The sequence below is a fragment of the Caloenas nicobarica genome, chromosome 7 (genome assembly GCF_036013445.1).
Source record: "Caloenas nicobarica isolate bCalNic1 chromosome 7, bCalNic1.hap1, whole genome shotgun sequence".
Taxonomy (NCBI): Eukaryota; Metazoa; Chordata; class Aves; order Columbiformes; family Columbidae; genus Caloenas; species Caloenas nicobarica.
In genome coordinates, this window is record NC_088251.1 from 27,635,916 (window position 1) to 27,655,191 (window position 19,276).

At 39.1% G+C, this 19,276-nt stretch overlaps 1 pseudogene; it reads right to left on the reverse strand.

The window, feature by feature from the left end:
* Positions 1-4,644: 4,644 nt before the first annotated feature.
* Positions 4,645-14,779, reverse strand: LOC135991183 (mannose-binding protein-like; annotated as a pseudogene).
* Positions 14,780-19,276: the final 4,497 nt, after the last annotated feature.

Genomic DNA, 19,276 nt, shown 5'->3' on the forward strand with positions numbered 1-19,276 from the left:
CACAGAGCCTTTTTTCTGTACATCTCTCAAGTACAAGGAAAAGGTGGCCAAGAGGTGCAGCCCAACAGTGCAGATGGGAGGACGGGGGAGAGATGCTGTCTAGAGCTCTCCCAAGAGACAGCAGCAAGCCTGATGGGGAAAGCTGCAACAAGGCAGCAGGACCAGATGGTTTAATCCCTCCTTCCCCTTCTCTGCCTTCAGCGCATCTCTGAAATGTGTTCAAGTACAAACTGTGAGATGGAGTAGGACAGATAGGGATCTAAACAACTAGGACTCATGATGATACAGTTGCCATAAGCATCCAAACAATGGGGTAAAGAAGAGACTAAACCAAGGCAAAGCAACACAGGAACAGAAGGCAGCTTTGGCATTTTGAATATTGTGAGACAGTATACATACATATTTTTTGCAGCTCTGCAGTAACATTTTCCATTAAGGCTGCAACGAAACGCTGAAATTCAGTCTCCTGCACGGCTGAGATGATGCAGGTTCATTTCCATGAAGCCCAGCATTTGCACCCTCAGATTCTCTGAGATCAGAGACCTAAACGTGGGTTGACTACTGCTCTCGCATTCTGAGTACTTAGTTCTGCTGCTTGAAGTTTTATCTGTGTTTAAATACCCTGGCAGAGGATGCCTATCAGTTAGACACTATAGAATCTTCCTCCCACTGCAAAGTTGCCAGAAGGTTCTTGCAAGATTAATGCACAAGCTGAGCTCTGTAGGACAAGCTGTCCTGCTAGTTGAAGGCATAAACAAACCAGAGCCCACAGCCAGCCAGGAAAAAGCTCTCACAACTGTCTACCCTGAAGCACTGATCTAAACAGCTTAAGCTACCAATGTCTGAAACATCACTAGGGTCACAGACCATAAAAAGAGATGTTAACTGTAGGAGCCTCAGGATAAATTCATTCCCTAGAGATAACAGAAGATCCAGTCATGTTGCTAGTGCTGAGAGGTTTGGCAGAGAGCTTAAAAGTGAAATGAGACTGCACCTAGGTTTCCAGGCTCTCCTGCATTATTTCTTCTTCTGTGCATTATTGGGCAAATTACAATCCAGAAATTATTTTTCTTTCCTTAGGTGTCTAGGTGCTAAGCCAAAGGGTAGAGCCACTTCAGTAGCGCTAAAGCCACAGACTTCCCCATGTAACAGTTCTCTGTGTGTTTCACACAAGAAGGTGATGCCGTCTTCCATAACCAGAAACAAGCCACAGCAAAGGGCACGTTTCTCCTCTGCTCTGAGCATAGGTTAACCACCCCTTCCCCCGTTTTTTCATGTTATAATCAAAAAATAAGTCAGTAAGTACAAGCTGCTACTGATTGAAATTGCTTCCTGTTTCCAACTTTTACTTCCCACTGAAAATTGCCACTTGAAAACACAAAGAAGGAAAAGAGCTTTTCAGAGATTGTGGTTTTTTCATATGTGACAGAATAGCTCTTCGTAAGCCTGTACCTAGCCTGAAATTGTGCTATGTTTTAGAAAGATAAACCCAGCAGCTGATTAACAAATGCTGCTCTCATCCTGAATTACTCGGAAGCTCTGTGTAGGTCATATTAGCACCAAATAAGATGGTTCTAATCAGGGCTATAACAGCAAATACAGTTTAGTTCATAATTAATGCAAAATTAAGTGGTCAGCAGGGATGCTGATTTAAGCCTCTTGGAAGATAATAGAACACAATTTCAAACTTTTTCTCTCTTTTCAGCACCTACTGAAAGAAAGCTGTTCCTAAAGAAAGATGTCCCTAGATGCATGGTGAGAAAGGTTAGAACTTAAGGCACATATGATAGTACCTTATTGCATTTAAAAGCTTCAAGGAAAATGAATTAATAAAAGCTAATTTTCTATTTCCAGGTCCCGTTCCTGCCCTGTGGACTTTTGCCCAGTCTCAGAAGGTCAGCCTGCTCCCATGAATGGCCTGCCAGAGCTCACAGTTCTCAGCACTGCTATTCTGCTCCTCCAAGCAGCAGCTCAGGACAGGCCAGCTTACCAGGTAAGCCCAGACTAATAGAGTTATACTTTCACTTATACAGATGCATTTCTAGGGCAACTCCACCAGAGATGGATTTTCATCAGTGTGATATGGAGCAGAGTTCGGTTTTCTAGAGAGCAAGGGAAGCTCACAGTTTCCTTTCTGCACAGGAGGTATTTTAGCTGGGGAACCATTTCCCTTGAGGTGGTTTACACCGGGGTAGACCTATACGACATGGGAATGCTGGGAACAAGGGAAATGATAACAGACTGAAGCCTTAGGGCTTAAGTACCCAAGAGATGAACTGACTGGACATTTACTTCAAGAAATGCAGCTCAAATTTGCTATTTACACCATCCTTGCTGTGGCCAAATACACTTTCATGTACACAGCCTGGTAAAAAAGTTATCTGATACCTTTGGACTATATGACACCGAGCATACAATGTGAATGTTCTCCTCATTCTGCTTTTCTTAACTCCGAGTGTTTTTATCATTAGAATGTGTTTGCACTTACCTGCAAACAGTTTTGCAGTTTGTATAGATCCCATTGGAACAATGTGTAGTGCTTCCTGAACACAATCTTAACACAAGGTTACAAGAAGCTTCACAAATTTCTAACAACTGTATTGGAGATTTGCTGGGCAAAATAATGTAAAAAATTAGTCTAAATTACAGTTCAGAGCTGAACTCCTGACAGAGCGACTGACATGGTAATCAGGAATAGTATTTCAAAAAAAAAAAAAAAAAAAAAAAACAGTTGAAAGAACACAGCCATTCACATCATACCACTCCAAACCTTTTTCAAATCAGTGGTTTAGTCATTGTAATCTGCTGGCTGACGCATTTGGGGCATAATACATCATTGCTCTCAGTCCAGCTCCAAATGAAATGGTCACAAAACATACCACAGTGTTTTTTGGATACAATCTCAAAGTAGACTCACATGATCATTCCAAATAAATGCATTGGAGACTGAATTACCACCGATATCTAAATCTGGAAGCACAAAAGGATTGTACCTACTCTCTAGAACATCTTTTTCTTATCTTAAATTAAACCAAATCTGTCTTGTAAATATTGCACCATATTCTGCATTTTCATATAATAAATATTGATTAAAAATCTCCCAGGCAAAATTTTAAAAGTTCCTGTTTTCATAGCTGCAGGACGCCAATTAATGAAGAAAAGCAATGCAGTTCACTTGAGAATGCAAAGATACATTGCCAGTAAGGACAAGGAAACTATGATGCAGATCAACAGAAAAATCATACTCTAGAAAATTCATACCCTTCACCAATTTCAGTAATGGCTTTTTTGCTGTACCTGTATAACCTGGTGCAGAGAAAGTAAATGTAATTACTTACAAAGGTAAACACAGAATTTGGCAATTAAAATAACAGCTATAAAACAGATGAGCTGGGCACCAAATGCTCCTTGGTACAGATATGCTCTTATGTTCCCATGGATCCACATACCTTGCCAGTGTAGATACAGTCCTTCTCTCCACAGAGTCACTTACCTCACATGTCTTTAAGTGGAAAAGGAACTGAAAATCATCTGTTCTTCCACAGTCAAAAACTCAAAGCCTACATGTAAATATTTTTCTTAATTGTCAAACATTTATTATCGGGCTTTGTTGTCATGATATTCACCTATTCCTAGTGAATCCAGTCTGTGGTTCACCTTTTTGTAGTTCACTTGAGGTGAAAGAAACTTCCATCAAGAAAATCATAGCAGCCTATGGTATCACTTCTCTCACATTATTCATGTAAATAAGGCCTTTTGCTGGTTTTCTGCACGAGCTGAATTCCACTTGGAGAACATTTCACCAGTAGGCCCTTGTGTTCGATTTATGACAAAAAATTTCTGCTTTCCACTGCATTTAAATCTTGATCTATATCTCCTGTACTTCAAATGATGCCTATAGATTGCCAAAAAAGACCATCAACTTCTCTTGTGATTGTTCTACTGCACAAAAAGCAACCTGGCTGGGCATTGTACTGTTTTATTCCTCTGTGTAGTTACAGCACATTTCATTTTCCTACCACATGGAAAAAACAGCATGCAAATAGCTGAAACTTCATAAGGGAAATTATTTGCATGTCAGTAATCACTTGCGTGCAATGGACCTCTATACCCAGATGACAAATACCACTTTAGGCTCTAAGTGATCGTTATCAACTTTAGAATTAGAGTAAAAGCGCACTGAGCAAAGCCATCTGAAATACTGAAATAATATAGGACTGTGTGCACTGTCCACTATTTACAAGAAAAAAAAAAAAGTATCAAAAACAACATGTGGAGAGTAATCTTTCCTACTTACAGCTCATCTCGAAGACAGAATATATAACATTTTTTCATTAGTTTCAAGATTCTTAAAAAATGCTTCCCTCATTCTGCATTTATGAGCAACTCATAGGAAGGTATAACTACTAGCCCGCTGAGCATGCCATACCTTATTAGCCTTGCTACCACTACGATAAACACCATGTAAATTCATAATGATTGAAAAAACTAAATCTGCATTTTATTAGGAGATTCAAAACTGTATGTGAGAGAGAAAACAATTATAAATACGCTCTGCTTCTGGTTACTACAGGTTACCTTTATGGGAACAAACTTGTATATGAACTACATAATTGAGGGCAAAAACTTTGGGTTTTCTTAGATTCATAAGCTCAAGAATTCACAAATAATTAAGACAAGTGAATTTGAACTATTAATGTAAGTCCATTTTTCATAGTCATGTATTACTGAAGAATCTTCATTTTTTAGATTATTTGGTACTCCAACATTCCTGTTTGTGTAAGTTACAGCCCCTTCATTCAGACACATGAACCTGCCTTCAGTCTATTCATCAGATATCCCCATATAAGCCTGTTCTGAAGGTCTTATGAAGTCTTTTAAAGCTTTATTCTCAGCCTCTTTCCTAGGACAGGCAAGTGCACTTTCAGCTTTTGCACAGAGGGATTTTTCCATTGTCAAAAATATCTTTTTTTCCAGTTGAGACAAATATTTTCTTAGCAATACTCTTGATGTTCTATAAAATCAAAGCTGGAAACAAAAGTGAACATAATTGTATTATACCAAAATTGATCATGCTATAGTTATTTATCCATATCACAATTGTACTTCAGAAGTAGCTAATACCAGCTATAAACACATTATTGTTGAAGTAGTAGGCAGAATCCAATAAGAGTCAAACAAAATAAACACCTGGAAATATCAACCCCACATTTCAAGAAAACTGTATCACAGTTTTTCATTTCCAGTTCATATAGTATTACAGTTCTTGAATTAAGATTTGAAGAAATTCACACTCAAATTGCAAGCACGACAAGATAGCTTGCCAAGTTTCAATGTAAAAATCACAGATCAATTGAAACCATACAAAGCAACTGAGCTTGCGATTAGATCTTCTGTACTCATCAGCTTTATCACAGAAACCAGTAACAAAATTCAGGGTTTAAAGAAGCAGAGCAGAGAGATATAGGGACAGCTTTAGCAAGTCTGGGAAACTGAGTATTTCCCCTGAAAATACAAATTATTTTAGGAGAAGTTGGAATATATAGCTCACATCCTTGACAGGCTTTCATGAAAAGCCAGTGGAAAGTTAAGCTCTTGTTCATTTAGCAGATAAAACTGCTAGCAGCAATTCTTTTGAAACACAGTTTCTATCTTTAATGGGCAAGTTATTTTATCTTACTGTCTTTAACATGTTTCTGGGATTAGTGTGAAGAGAGTCTACCACCTTATTACGACGACACAAAAACTGGGACATATGCATAGCTAAATTTTCCCCTGATGTTGTGGGAATGGTACCAGCACAATGCTCTTCCGCTGTGCTCCTGCACCAGGTACAACCTCCACAAGCCTTTCAGACACCCTTTTCCAGGCTGCTGATACATGAAGGTACAGGAAGACAAAAGGGAGATGGCTTAAGAGATTCCTGGTACCGGCTGTTCGACCTCTTCACGCTCCTCAATTTCTTGCCCCAATTTGAGGTTAAATTTCAGGCTTTGCACACAACTAGAGCTTCAAAGTTGTGCTTTCTCTAGGGAAGACATTCCCTTGGAAGGATGGCCAGCAGGTGGTGTGGAGCTATATGACTATTCTGCTGATTCTTGTGATGTGGTAAATTGCAGCCTCTGTCATTTCCTCCTAAGTTAATTTAAGAACAATGATGGACTTCTTCTTTTTCCTAATGCAGCTTTAGTACCAGGGTTAGTAGAGCACTGATGAGACATTCTTTGAAAGTTTTCACAGAGCATCTCTTGAGAAATTACTTGCAGCCCAACCCAGGAAGACAGCATTGCAATCTGTGTCTACTCTTAGAAAATTATCTAGAACTGGGGCAGTAAGAGAACAATGCTTAAAGCACAAGCACCTAGAGAACAGTCCAAGTAACAAAGCCCCCACTCTGCACGTTCACAAAGTGATCCTTAAAGTTTGGCAAGTCAGTTCGGGAAGGACATATTCAGTGAGACAGCATTTAATTAATGACTATCTCCCATTAGCAACGCAAGAGAAATTTGTAATATTTATTTCAACCTACGGTTTTCAGTTCTTTCTCCAGCACTAGCAGGTCCGTCATTTTACCAGCCAAAAAGAAAACTAATCAACAATTGAACTTTACCTTTTCTGTATCTATTTAGTTCAGCCTTCAAAACTTATACTTTTGTTTCCAAAGCAGTTACTTGTCTCAGCAGGTCGTTTGTTACTACAACTAGCAGTTAATGGTGTTATTTAGTAATTTGTATTAAAATGACTACACAACAATTGTGTCTGAGATGCATTTAGCTCTCCTATAACCTGATGCCATGTGAGAGAGCTATTTGGTTTCCAGAGCAGAAACCACAGGCCATGTTGCAAATTTGTTCCACGTGAATTTGTCCCACTGTGACAGCCTTGTCCCTGACTCGGTTGAATACTTTGGGTGGGCTTTGAATTCTTAGGGCTGCCAAAGTCATCTTCTATTCAGAGGGAAAAGCCCAGTTCTCAAAGGCAAAACACACATGTAAACATTTTTAAATTAAGTTGAAGCAGAAAACACATGAACAGGGAAAGAACAAAAGAAAAAATGCTGTTTATAATATGAGATAGAGGGTTTGTTATTTCACTCACAGACAACATAAACTAGTGACTCATTCTAAACAGTTTTTCTCCCCAGTTATGTTGGTCAACTCATCTCCTATGTAACAGATGGTTTATGTTTATGCTCCTCACGCTTCTGGAAATCACACCTTTTTTTCACATGATGTTATAAGAATACTGGACATTAACATAAGTACTTTTTGGAAAATATACTAAAATGTTGAGAACCGGATTATAGAAACATGAGAAATTTATTTCTTACTTCTACATTCTCCTTTCTCTCCTTCTGGTCCTCAGTCTCCTTTTATTCCTGGAGGTCCTGCTTTTCCAGGGAATCCCATAAACCTCTCGATCTTTCTCCTAGAGTTTGATTTAAAATAAACATGTTTAAATGTTTCCCAAGATTTTCTCCCACTGTGTTTTCTTAGTGCTTAGAGACAGTACCAAACACTGACAACTTTTTTATTTTCCCCAGGAAAATAAAAACATCTCAGGAAAATTGCCTTGTTCCTGTGGAAAGATTCATTTGCTAAGAAATGCATTACTTTGATGAAAAATTCTTTACTACACCTACTTATGGCACTGAAAATCCTATGAAATAAATGCTGTCTTATGTTATTGCAGAGGTACACATGCTCTGACACCAGAAAGCCAATATACTTCAGCTGTAATCCAATCACACATGACACTATATGACTTAGCTCATTTTCTAGATCAGAAGATTAAGGATACCTTTGAAGCAGTTTGTTGAAACAGATAGTGCTGGCTTTACTAATTTCAATCATGAAATTGTAGAGGGCATACTTAGAGGGTATGTGGACCAGAAAACACCTTTGCAGAATATCAATATATGCCACTGAAATTTTATGTCATAGTTCATGTCAAGCGGTATTGATAATGAGGGGAGTTTGCTTAGAGGTCGAAAAGCAATTATCTAATTCCAGGATGTGTGGTGTACACATGATAACACAGGCAGAATATGGTAAGAAAGTATATGATTCCATATGCATTTACTAAGTGTTTGGACAGAAACTATGATTCGGCAACTAGGGAGAGCAGGTGACTTGGTTCTACCACATGACAGAAAGCACCACCTGATCTATTTGCTGTTTGAAGCAGTGCATGAAAAAAGTAACCTACCTGACAAATCATACCTTGGGGGAATTTTGTTGCGACTTGGTGAGTATGAAGTTATCAACTTATGACCATCAGATTAGCAGCCAACATGATTTCTGGTTTTGAGAGCTGGCCTCTGGAAAGAAAAAGAAATAATCATTTAGTAGGGTATTGTAGAAAACGCTGTAAGTAATTCAGAGTACAAATGGTACAATCAGATTAAAATCTTATTACATCTCTGGTTTATGGGCTGCTGTGAAAATGTATTGTATTTTTTTATTAAAAGCCAAGTATCTAGACTAGCATTATAAATGCAGAAAGCATTTTCAGTTTCCTGAAATAGTGCAGAGCCTATGGAAGGTTAATGGAGCAGAAGAAAAGAAGTAAAAAGACAAAATGAAAGACTGAAGGAGGCATGAAACAAGACTAAATGGATGATAAGGACTGGCAAATATACAATATTGCTAAATGGTCATAGCTCTGTACCTCGTTCTCCCTTTTCACCTTTGGGATCATCTCTTCCATCTCTGCCTGGTAAGCCATTGACTGCAGGAGCACTTCACCGAATTACTGGGCAGGAATTAATACATTTTCTCTTTAGGTTTATCTGTGTTAGATGAACTTGTTGCCATCAACAGTCAAAGCCAAAGTACCAAGGCATTGAAAGGCTGAAGAAGAGTCCTGGCTAAGTCCACACATCTGTGACAAATCAAACAGAGCCATAAGTTTCTCCCTTTACATAATTTTAAAGGGTTGCCTAGGAAAGAGTTGCCTACATTGCCTAGGTAATACACTCCTGTCTTCAGCCTAAAAGATGAAGAACAAGGGATAGTGTCTGAACCATTTCATGTAGCCTCTAATTGTATCTTCATGTATGGAAGAATATAAGAATCTGAAAATCTCAAGGTGTAATGAAAAAAATCTAATATAGCAACAGTCACCAATCTCACCATGCTTCAAATCCATTTCTATGTTTTGTTCATTGTATGTCTAAATTAAAAGTATTTCTCATCATGCCAAATGAGTCATACAGTATTCCAACTTGGGATGAATCCTGAGCCCTCCAGCTGTTGCATTTCTGCTGGGACTCCTCTTGATAGCATCTCCACTATTAGCAAACATGCATAGCTTAAAGGACAAAAAGCTTAAGTGTGTTTAAGTAGTAATGATCTGACTGCCTCTCAGTTTATCTTATTAGTATATAAGGTCTGAAAAGAGAACATTTCTTCCTCAGTATTACACCCTCAGAGCTGAAGTCCTCTTGGATCCCAGATCTGCAATACTTTGCTGCTCTCTCTGAGCAGAACAGTTACAGGCAGTAACTTCATCAGATAAAGCACTGCACGATGTTCCGACAAACCGCACCACAGTAATTGTCCTTGATGTTAATGAGGGTCAAATTTGAGGCAATCATGTCTCATGTATCCTGTGATTAACAGGAGGAAAAAAAAAAAAGAAAAAAAAAAAGAAACTACCACAAACATGAACTGACAAACTTTTGTAGTAAATAAACCACATAGTAATGTCAATTTGCCTTATTTTCTCCCAGTTCCACCAGTTAAAATAGAAAATGAGCCTAATAAAGCACCTTTTGGTTGTCAGGTTGGGATGAGGAGAGAAAAATCAAATCCAGCATGAATTTTGCTAGTCAGCTCAATTATTTCTCTTTATTTTAAGCTTCAGAAGAGATCACCCACAGAGAGCAGCTTCCCCTGTCATATTTCATCTGATAGAGTACAATATAAAGTATAATCACTAGCATATTACTGTGAGAACATTCTCCTTAGGATAAAAAGCAGAGTTTAAGCACCACCACTTTTCTATATACCCCTTTGTGCTTCCTCCATTAGACTCACATCGAAATCTGGGGCAATGGCATACACCAAAATAAAATATGTAGCTAACTATTATAACAAAACGTGAATCCTGGTTTATATTTCTTATCCAGCTTCATGGATTCAAGCGAGTTCTTAACAGACCTCTAAGGATTTCCTTCTGCTGAATTTTTTTACTATGTTAATTACCAGTACCAGCAAAGTTGACATCGCTGCTGCCTCCCATGAAAGCAGCAAGACAAAGCTCAGAATAATGCCACAATAAAAGAAAACTTGAAAATAAAATGTTAAGGCCTCTCCCTACAGAGATTCAACTTCACACAAATCTTTGTTGGTTTTGCCTGCTAGGAGCTAAGATATATTTACCTTCAAAGTTTTCAAAGTTGACCACTCCAGTCTTTTATTCTAGGAGAGCCAAAGTGCCTGTTTATCTTTGGTAAACTGGTGGCAGGGTTTCCAAGGAAATCACTTCCCTAGGAGACTGATCATAATTTGCACCAACAATGGTTTAGACAAAAAAGCAAAATTTTCCAAATTTCTCACAAAAATGGAGTAAATCTTGAGGAGCTGAAATAGAAAAAAACAGGTTTTGCAATCCATATTTATATTTAGGTAAGATGGAGAATGCCACATGGAGAATCACACCAAGCGTGGATGCAATGACAGTCCTCAGGTCCCAAGGCTTATACAGCTGTAGACTTGCTGAGCAGAGAGATCAGAACTCTACCTTGAAAGAGGCCACAAAACTTTCATATTTAGGAGGCAGCTGGTTCTCGAGGTCCTATTTAAAACACACATCTCAGGAAATTATTTTCTTCCTCCATAAAACGTGTGTTAGGATATGAGTCACCTAGTGCAGGTAACAGCAGGGAAGGGAACGTGGAAGAAGCAGCAGGGAGTCCTTGTTCCAGACCTAGTCTTGAAGGTGACAGCTCTGAGTCATTAGCTTGACACCTAAGAGTCTGACAGCACAGGACAGCCCTGATAGAGTCAAATACTAGGGAAAATGCTCCTCAAAAGCAGATATTACTTTTATACAAAGAATATTCAGGGAAAAAATGCTATTAAACTGACAGATTACAGCCTGCTAGCAGTCCTTCATCAGCTTGCCATGCTCTAGTGGGGCAGCCTACAAGAGTCCTTTCTGACTGGCATGTTTGCACCTGCAAAGGTTGCATAGCCTCAGTACGGTCAGATACTTATCACAGCAAAAGAGATCTTTACTTGATCTGTACACAGTGAAAACTCTTACCGCATCCCTGGCTTCCCTGAGAGCCAGCACAACAGAATGTAGTAGAGAAGAAATGGAACAGAAACCTGCTGGATTTTTACCATGAGGATGAGCCTTCTGAGAGAGAAAAAAAAATCCCCTACATTTCTACTAAGAGCTGACATTTTGTACTTTATTTTGTGAAGAGATTGCTTGCTGGCTTATCTCTGTCTTGCCCAATCCTAATGACTGCCTACCTCAATCTTACCACCCCTATTTACAGGTACTGCACATGACATTCTGGAAATGAGCCTTTTGCTCTTTGCCTGGCCTTGGACAGACATTGGCTGTGCTACAGTACAAATGAACAACCGAAAAATCAGAACAACTGCAGGCACTGAAAGTTTTGCCTGTAAGGTTTTTCCCCTTTATTCAGCCAATGAATTCATTTTTTAATAACCTAGGACAGGGAAGGATATTTGAGGCTTGTTTGGCTGCAGTGGCTGCCTTTCCTGCAATGTACTCTGAATCATTCCTGGGAAAGACTTGGCCAACTCAAGCATATCCATTTATGTTTAAAAATGGGATGTGGAATTTGGAAAAACAATATGGGGTGAAGAAATATATGTTTAAACTTTTAAGTAAATCACTTACTACTTGTCTTCCTATAATGCTAGTGATAGAGTTAGTGATTAGAATAAACCTTTCAATAGGGTTTGCACTGTCCAGCGTGGTACCATTGTGTGGACATGAATAGTACAGGAGCAAGAATAGTGTGCAGGATATTGCCATGGATAGCTCTGCAAAATTAATTAATTAACAACCAATTAATGAATACTTAATTAATTAATTAAAATAGAATTCTGAGGAAGAGATGTTTTGGGCAATTTAACGCTTACTTGCAGAAAATTTCCTTACCCAGAGGAATGGCTGTTAGACTTCTCCAGCTGCAAAAACTGATTCAAAGTCTTCATCTCTTCAGTAGTGTCAGGGATGACTTTATCCTCAAGATCCCATTTCTGGGGCTGTTTTTCTCTGATATGGTGGCATCAGATAGAGATGTTGTAGGCTGTCAAGCTGCCTTGTATTTTTCCTGTTCAGGAGTTAGGATAAATTTAGTCTCAATAAAAATAAAATGAAAGCATCAGCTCAGAGCAGTGCTATTCGTCAGCCATATTTTGATAAAAACACTGTAGAACCAACACCATTAATCAGAGATTTGGAATTAGAAGGGTTTTTTAAAAGAGGAAGCTGAAATTTCCACACTGACCTGTGCTATTTTGGCCAAGAACAAAATGTGATATCTATACACTGTCAACACATGGCATTCAGGGCTCATCTTGTAACCTTGTAACCCACAAAAATGTCTGGTGTGTTGAATGGCTATTGAACGGCTGTTGAACTCCCCTGAAGGTTGCTTGCCTGCAAAAGAAGCAGCATGAAGCAGATAGGATTCTCAGCAATTTCCCCACCCTTAGGTTGTCACCTGGTCAGGACACCATCTTGGTGAAACATACTTTATCACATAGTAGAAATTGTACTAAGCTGTGGCAAACCCAGCATGTATATATGTGGTATCCAAACCTACAGGACTACTGTAAATTCCTGCACCAAGTGACAAACAACAATCATAAGGGCAGGTGGCTTAGTGTTCACAAATTATTAAATGTCTTTTTACACTGGATTTGTAATTTCATTTTCTATCTCCCTAATTCTATACAGCCTTCCCTTCCACCAGAATTATTTGGTTCTCTTGATTCCCAGTTTGAGTACTAAGTTCCTCACTATGTAGATCCTTGAATGTACCTTCTTTCTGCATATCATTCATTTGGGGGAATGGTCTGATGTCTGGCTGCTCTTTGATATATGGTGCAGCTCTCTGCAGATATCCTTGGAGAAGCAAGCAGCTCAGCACGTGACAACACTTGGCTTTTGAAGTTTGAAACTTGCCATTAGTTTTGAGTATTCTTCACCGGCAGGAATATCATATGGGAATAACAGCAGTGGGAACTACATCCAATTATTTTCATCACAGCATAGCAGGGTGACAGCTTCTAGACACTTGCAAAAGAATAGATGGCTAAAGCAGCGGATAGAAATGCACAGCTAGTTCGTCGATTCACTTTGATGTCAGACCAACAGAGTGCTGTTATCCCCAAACCAGGAGCTAACAAAGTATTTCACAAACTTTTCATTGAGAAAACTAGAGTCAGGATTAAAGAGTTTTGAAGAACAAAACCCTGGGAACAACCTTGTTTCAGAAAAACCTCAGATCAGGCATTATGGAGCACCATTCTTAATAGGTGCTCGCACAGTGAGTTTAATTAGAGCTCTTAGAAAGACAAAGTGAAAGCTATCCTGTGCAGGATCTTTTTCTTCTGAATGAGTAGTGCCTGTGTAACCTACCACACACCTGTTCTTCTGCACTGTAAGTAGGATGGAGCAGAGCTGAAGCTCTTCATCTATTTCTTTTCACTTGTCAGCCTGCCACAGGGACTCCGTAGATGAACAGTTGCTTCCTGGTTTGGGCTTGTATCCTAAGCCAACCCTCATTAATGATCAAATCTTCAGATGTCCTATGTCCACTCTTTATATTAAGAGCAAGGCAAAACTATCAACTGCTTGTGAGAGAGGAGGTAATTTATATAGCCAGACACACTAGGAATAACGCCGTGCTAGTAACACGGATAAGTAGGAATAATACTGTAATTATTATTATTACAGAGTGTCATTCTTTGTTCATGGTAGAAATTAGCCAGCATAAGCATCAGCATGTGCAACACTCTGAGTACATGTCTACGTATAAAAATAAAGACCTATGTATAAAAATAAAGACCTAAACAAAGAGATCCCAGCAAGTTTCCAGTGAACATTAATGAGAGCCAGATATTCTCTAATTAATTTTTCTGTCCTGGGCCAGATCGCTGACAAACTAGGAAAAAAGTGGAATTTTGTAGCACCTTCCCCTCCCTCAGACTTTATATGACTGCATACTAGTCTGTACCCAAGCTTATAAAGCAAAAATTATTCCTGTTTCTTATTATAAATACAGACTTTGCAGAGGTGCTGAGTCTGTACTTTGGAGTTTGCAAGACTGAGCATATAATCTTTACAGAAGCTGTAAGAGAGACAGTTCTGAAGAAGACCAGACCAAAAAAATTCCAAACAACCTTCTTAACTCAGAGGAAGTCTGAGATTCAAAGTTCACAATTCACACAGGATCCCTCACTCGGTACTATTAAGAATGCATGTACTGTCTCCTCCTTTTTTGAAAATTTGCTGACTGAGCTTCCTGTCACCAGAGGTAAAACAGACGAGCTTTAAGAGCATGAGATTCTGAAATAAGTTAATATCAAGATGCTATTCTTACCATCCCTAGTCAGCTGTTCTGCTTTACCTACATTGTCGAAGTTTGATTATAAAGTCAAACAACCTCTGTCTTCATCTTCAGGAGATTTAAGAGAACTTACCTTTTATATGTTTGTAATATATCTGTGTATGTGACCTTTTTCACTCAAGGAGAGGTTTTATCCAGCCACCAGGCCACTTTTCACCCAGCTTGCTGTTTGACTTCTGCAAAGAACGCATTGCTTAGTGCAACTGGAAAACTAAGCACAGGGTAAAATCGTGACATATTTACACCTTTATATTTGAAAGCAGCTACAATCTTGTCCCAATATCAGAATTAGGGAGCTAGAGAGACAGAGGATTTCAGGTTGTGGATTTTTTTTGTTTTTGTTTTTTGTTTGGTTTGGTTTCGTTTTTGTGGTGGTGTTGGGTTTTTTTGTTCGGTTGGTTTTTGTTTGTTTGTTTTCCCCTGCACCAGCATACCCACATACAAAGATAAATTAAAGTGCACCACAATAAAACCACAGTTTACACCTTGATATTTACTCAACTGAATCAAACAAAAATATGCCAATTCTTACATTGGTGTATGATGCCAAACTATTCAGTGCTATATTGCTCTGTGCAAGAAGTGCTTAAATCTTGCCATCAGAAAGTTACAAAACAAAAATAAATGCCATTCATACAAAGTTCAGAGCTCATAATCTAACTATTGGGCTAATGGAGTGTATAGACTAATGAGGAAATTCTGCCCTTCATTCATCTTGAAGAACAGGAACCTTCTCACTCTTTTCCTTTGCTATTTTTTTGTCCCCTGTAAATGAAACATGAACAGGATGGGGTTATTTTCTGTTCAGACTGTTTCAGACATAGGCCTTTTCTTGATGCTTAAGGGCTCATAAAATATCGTGTCTGATTTCCAGCTTTTCACTCTAGCCACAACAGAAGATACAGAATGGCACTTTTGCCGGAGTTGGATGAGTTGTTCACATTTGAGAAGTGATTGGTCAGGTAAAGACTTCTCATTTTCCTCATGTTGCAATAAAAATTTGTGAAGTCAAGACCTCCACAAGCACATGACAGCCCCGATTCACATAGAGTTGAAATATCACATGCTGTAAACACATTTTGCTTCCCAATTTAAATGCACATTGAGAAATATTTTGTGAAGATCGAGCAGATAAGAATACAGGTAAGAATCTCACGTAGATTTAGTAACACAGGGTAGAATCTGTTCACACTGAAAAGTCTTTAACATGCACAGCAAAGCTTGTGAAGCATGGTGTAGTTACTGAGATTACCTACTGAGATTATGGGATCAATGAAGTCCCTACAATTTTTCATGATTTTTCTTACGTTTCAGCAGGATTTTGCCTTTCTATGTGTTAATGGTTCTAGAAAAGATTCAAAGTCAGTAGTAGGGTCCTCAGCACAGCTGATCCAGTAGTACTTAAGAGGGGAAACAAGAGATGCTAATGAGGTAAGTACAGCCAATAATGAATAAAGTGGCTTCTAAGTGACCTCTGGTGGACAAGACAAACAGTGTTAAATTTGTTCGCTGTGTATTTCTCAGGAGAGAAGCTTATCCATTTAACTAGCTTACATCCATTCAGTTGAATATTATCTAATATTATACAATAATCAAAGACATTTTCCACTTGAACCAAAATTATTATTTTATGTAGAAAATTGGAAACTAATACAGGAACGGTAACATTTTGAATCATGAACTTTAAAAGCCTCTGTAACAAGAGAGACTCTTGATTGTTGCATATATGCCATTAATACTGTATCATTAACAAAGTGAATCAAAAGCAATCTTTCAGGTGATATGAAACTCACAGGCAATTCCAAAAACCAGCAGTGTTTCTCAGGTCAAGTGAGGTGGCAGAATCTGTTGCTTCCAGCACATGCAAACTGTTGATCATAGCCACTGTACTCAATCAGAAGAACTTTTATAGCTACATACTACAATACAGAATATCCCTAGGGACCTTATCCTTCTCCCCACTAACTATTTTTAAACAGAACTGAGAATTAATTTTGATCTCATAGCTTGAAGAGGCTTCCAGTGTTGGTTTTGGGGCCCGCATTTGCAGAATGCATGTACAGTCTGAGAGACCACAAACTTTGTGCAGATCCGTGAAGGACCACAAGCTCCCTTTTGGTGATTAGACTTGCTTTCCCTTCCTGCTGTTTCCTTATTTCCACCTGGAGCTAAAACTCCAATATCTTCTTGCATGGTTCTAAGAATAGACACAGGAGATGGTTCACTGTACAGAAATAACACACTGAAATTGTTCCCAAGGAAAACCAGTCTGTCTTGGCAACAGTTGCCATGGCAACTAAGTCTCCTCGCAGAGGATGATGGCCACTGATCTGTGGAAACCAATCTGTGAGTCATTCTTCTCAGAGACCAGAGGGGCGAAGGGATAGAGTTGCAGAGCCCCCATCATTAGGCTTTCCCCCTTCCCTTGCATCAAGAGGGAACTCCCACCAGCCAGGGACGTTAACTGAAATCCTGCCTCTCAAATGTACCAATCCAGGATGTATTAATTACAAGGCATATCAATAGGCAGCATCCTTCAAGGCAGTTTTTTTGGTTTTGGTTTTGGTTTTCTTTAGTTAGTCACATTAGAGACTGGCTTAACTGTCTGCCAGAAAAGGAAAATTGCACTGAAAAAATCACATCAGAATGTAAGTCAACACAGCCGTGACAGTACTAAGCAGAACACAGATAAAAATGGCAGAGCACACTTCTGTCTAAGTAGTTTTTCAGGGGACAGTGTGAAAGCTTTGAAGAGCTGTACAGCTTTTGATTTCATATCTTACATGGAGAATGACACAGGCACTCATTAGGTCTAGCACTGCTCCCAGAGAGCTGTGCTGCACCTCTAACTGCACAGCCTCAGACCTGAGCCTAAATGAAGCCTAAGGCTTGTAACAAGGAGCTCGAATGACAGTCTTTTGCCTTGGACAGGGTTCCCATATTTAACTCTCCCTGACTGACTGTTATAGCTTGATTACTCTTTCTGCTGAAGTGGCATTACTGCAAGTTAACATCACTTTGGGACAAAGCACATGCTACAGTAATTGCTGCTCCTTCTCCTGCACAGCATATGCCTCACACTCATTGATTGCAATGGACAGAAACACAAAAGTAAAACCACCTCCTTTACAGCACCATTGGCACATGCTCACCAGGTGTAAGAACACAACATACACAGCCTCACTTCCCAGCCAAAGCTTACTGTTCCCTTTTCTCCTTGCCAAGCACAGTTTGTCTCAACACCTCCTGGAAAAGTCTGACGTCTCCCACAGGGTGAACCTCGTTGGGTCACAGCCATGGGGCTCCCGCACCAGGCTGCAGGGATGGCAACTCTCCTTCCCAGACCCTGCTACCTGGGCAAAGCTCCAAAACAGAAACCAGCCCTTTCATTTTCATGGGATTATTAGTCCTGAGCTGTCTCTCTCAAAGGAGATGTGTGACAGGAGACCCTGGGCAGCTGAATAAGAGGCAAGGGGTTGAGTAGAGAGCTGAAACTTAAGCTACCACAATTTCAAACCAATCAGAAGAAACAAGAGAAGTACCAGAGTCTGTCTGCGCTCAAAAGGGCCAGCATGAGGGTGAGCAGGGCTGCACCAGAACATCCACATCCCGAAGCAGCAGGGTTTCCAGCAATTTCCTCAGGAACTGACCCGGAAGAAACATTCCTGTTTCAGAAAACATACATTTTCAATAAAATTATTTCTTCCTGCAATACTTCTCATTATTTATTCTGCTTCTTTGATATGAATGATGCCAGTCTGTGCACACTTATTTATTTAGTCATGAATATTTGGGCACATGCATTGCCATTTAGGAGAAATGCCAAGGAGTTTATTAGATGATAGCACAACCATTGCATGAATTAATATTTGCATAAGCAACAGAAAAATGTCTTTGATTGGTTTACACTTCCCTTTCCATTACCTGCACCGTAAACTCAAACACAGTAAATGTTTCAGGAAGCAGGTAGACTCCAACAGACTTTAAAAGAGAGGCAAAACACACCTCAAGCAATAAATCATACACCCTGAAAATTGCATAGTAAATACCGGGAGATATGTAAAATCCTGCTTCTAACCTAAACAAGTAAACAACTTGAAAAATGAGCTCAGACATAAAAATTATGAACTGACTACAAATCAACTACAAACACATTAAAGGTCTATATTTGTTCAAATACATTATTCATACGGAATAATTTGAGCTGTAGTTGTATGCATTTTATGTTGCATAAACTTAAGCAAATACATGTAACCAAAAGCTGATCTAAAGAATTAATGAGCAATCTCTAAATAAAATTCTATTACTAAATAAATTCCTCCCTGATTTGCAAAGCCCTGTGTTTCCTTTAGCAAATATTCCCACACTTCTGTCAGTAGCTGAGCCCTGTAACATTGGGACAGCGACAAACAGCTCAGGCCTGATCAAGATCTTGCTAAACCGGACTGGTTTGAGGTAAGCAGGGAGAAACAATTGTTTCGGAAATGTTCTTTAAGTATATAAGGTTCGACGGCAACGTGAACCAATAGTCTGTTTATGCCAAACAGCTACATTTCTTCTCTGGGATCAATATCTTCAGCATTTTTATTAAACAAATGAAAAGAAGGAAAAATGCACTTTTTCACCTCTACTAAAGCACTTCCACTGTCC